The 3,024-nt window shown below is 43.1% G+C and overlaps 1 non-coding gene across 1 annotated transcript; it reads right to left on the reverse strand.

Annotated features, from left to right (window-relative positions):
- Positions 1-2,487: 2,487 nt before the first annotated feature.
- Positions 2,488-2,594, reverse strand: LOC137769736 (U6 spliceosomal RNA). Its single transcript, XR_011075053.1, has one exon. It is a non-coding gene; the product is annotated as a U6 spliceosomal RNA (small nuclear RNA).
- Positions 2,595-3,024: the final 430 nt, after the last annotated feature.

The following is a 3,024-nucleotide window of genomic DNA, read 5'->3' on the forward strand; positions in this document are numbered from 1 at the left end:
AAAGCACAGATCAGTGCAGCTATATTGAGTTTTATTCCATTTAACGTTTTGAGCAATGCTATGTGTTTTCAGTATCAGGATTCTAGGAAACAAATACGCTGTCTGATAATGTAAATGACAGGTATATTTACCACACACTTACTTACCTTTGGATACACTTGGTCAAAGCTCTATTTATGCAAAATAATGAGGCTGGGGACCAACAGGTGTATATATTTTCAATCAAGATGATAAAGGCCTGGGCCAAGGAGGAGATTAGATTTTACACTGGAAGATTTGTTAACAGACTAAATATAGGGAGTGGAAGATAAGGCTAGAGTCATTATAACAACAACAGCAACAATAATAATAATAGAAACAACAACGATAATCACAACAACTATAGTTTATTGAAAGCTTCCTGTTGCTCAGCATCAGGCTAAGCATGGCATATACTTACACTCTTTCTCCTCCACAACAACATTATAGAGGCAAATACTATTATTATCATTTCCATAGATTGAGGCACAAAGTGATTAAGTGACTTGCTTGTCACCTTAAAGGTAGAAAGTGACAGAGCTGGAATTTTTACCAGATCTTGGGCTCTTAATTACTGCACTGTACTACTGATGGGCATTCATCTTTCACTGTTCTTTTCTGTACTGTGCAAGCTATCATTACTTTTATAATAAGATAATAATAAACACTTAAGGGGGGAGAAAATTGCTCAAGGCTTCTTATTTGAAGAGAACCACTAGTGCAGGGAGCTAAGACTCAGGCCTCCCGATGGGGTTCATTATACCCACTACAGTCACTGACACATTTCCATGTCTAGATCTTTCTAAATGCAAGATGAGATAGTACTTCTAAGGAATTGCTTTGGGACCTTTGCACAAAGTTTCCTATTGACAAATGCACTGCACGTGGGGAGGGCACCCTTCACAACATAGGTCCTGGGTTGTCCTGGGTGGTGTGCTTGCAGTAGTTTGTCTCTGGCTGTCTCTCTCTCAGAATCATTACTCATGACTTTGCTATCCGTACCTTCTACATAAATAACACCTACCCTTCCTCCTAGGCCCACTCCTCAAGCTCCCTTTCCTCCGTAGCTCGCCTCCACCTGCCTCATCCTAGGGCAGTCCCTACTGGCTTTGGCATTATCCACCTGTGCTCCAGCCCCCTGGAGAACAGTGTCACCTTCGGTCCACAGATGACCCAGGCAGTGATCCAGGCAGCCAGGGAGCTGGAAGCAGAAGAAAAGACGCACTGCCTCTCTCTTACCTGCTCTTTCAGGTCAGTAGAAGCTGCCTTCTCGGGAGCACAGCAAGATACCCGACCAGTCGTGAGGGAGTGTGCGGTTTCTTTACAGCTTTAATGAAACTTCAGAGTGATGACTAGCTTCGACATGTCTTATTGATGCCATGTCCACACTCATCTATATTCACATTGGCTCTTACAAGCTGTGAATCTCACAGAGCATTTGGGATAGGCATTGCATGGCACAGTAATTAAATTCATCTCAGGCCTCCTCCTTAAGGCCAGTGAGGTCTGTGATACCTTGTGTTTTCATTGACTGCAGAGGAGTCTTTGAAAATTCATTGTAACTTGTCCTTCTGTGAAGCTGGGCAGTAATCAACACTACGTACAAAAAAAGGAACAAACTGCTGATACACACAAACAGCGTGGAGGAACCTCAAAAACTTTACCCTAATTGAAAGAAGCCATATAAAACGACTACATATTCTATGATTCCACTTATATGAAATGCTAGAAAGGGCAAAGCTATAGCAACAAAAGGACCAGAGGTTGCCTTTGGCCAGGGTTTGGAGGAGGGGGTTGACTTCAAAGGACACAAGGAAAGTTTCCGGGATGACAGAAATGTTTTATATCTGATTGTGGTGGTGATTATAAGACTGTGTACAATTTCAACATTCATCAACTATACACTTAAAATGGGTGAATTTTATTATGCGTAAATTATACCTCAATAAAACTGGAGGAAAACAAAGCAGCTTTAAAGACAGCATGAGAGGAATAAGCATCATGGAAATCAGGAGGAGAGGGTCGGGCTCAGATGACTTTAAAGGAGGAATGGGTTGAACACCCAGACCTTTGCTTATAGGCTCTAATTTTGTGCTTTTCCTAGTTTAGCTCAGTGTGTCTCACACTGCAGGGTTTATAAGATTCACTATACTGGGTTGTATCTACAAAAGCATGTTTATATGGATCATTTTACGGATAATTTAAGGTATTTTTCGAGAGTAATTTTGACTACACACAATTTTTGTCTTTCCTGTTCACTTTAGGTCCTAGCTGGCTAGAAGATGCAATTCCAATGAGTGATGGTGCCAAGGTGGGGCAGCTGGGTTGGATCTTAAGGTCAGGAGGAAGGCTGGGCAGCCTTTGAATGGGAAAGCTGCCCACTCTGCCCACTCCCAAAGCCAGCTGTGTTATGCTCATCATAACTGGCTACCATACCAAACCACTTCTGGTGTTCACACTTTTTTTTTTTTAAATATGGAACGCTTCACGAATTTGCATGTCATCCTTGCGCAGGGGCCATGCTAATCTTCTCTGTATCGTTCCAATTTTAGTATATGTGCTGCCGAAGCGAGCACTGGTGTTCACACTTTTGCTTCAAACACACAACTCCAGCCATCGTTAGCTTCAAAGAGGGAGGCGTTTGCAGAGCTGGCCTCATAATTACTTTTGCTGGTGTAAACTTCTCCTGGCATCACCCTGATCGGGGCTGTCACATTCCCCCAATACATAAGGCAGAGGTGAAAGCAGACAGCAATGCCATCACTGAGCCCTCACTTTTATCTCGGCAGGATTCTTAGTAAACCTCTCTGAGTGTCAACTAGGTCATTTGAAAATGGGGTGTTAACCCTTCACCCCCTCCCTAATTTCCAGCCAACTTGCACTAACACTCTCTTCAGACTCCAGGCCTTTGTACCTACTGTCCCTCTGCCTGGCTAACTCCTCAGCGTCCTTCAAGATTCAACTTAGTATCCCCTCCTCAAGAAGGCAATTCTCCCTGATGCTTGC

The sequence above is a fragment of the Eschrichtius robustus genome, chromosome 9 (genome assembly GCF_028021215.1).
Source record: "Eschrichtius robustus isolate mEscRob2 chromosome 9, mEscRob2.pri, whole genome shotgun sequence".
Classification (NCBI taxonomy): domain Eukaryota; kingdom Metazoa; phylum Chordata; class Mammalia; order Artiodactyla; family Eschrichtiidae; genus Eschrichtius; species Eschrichtius robustus.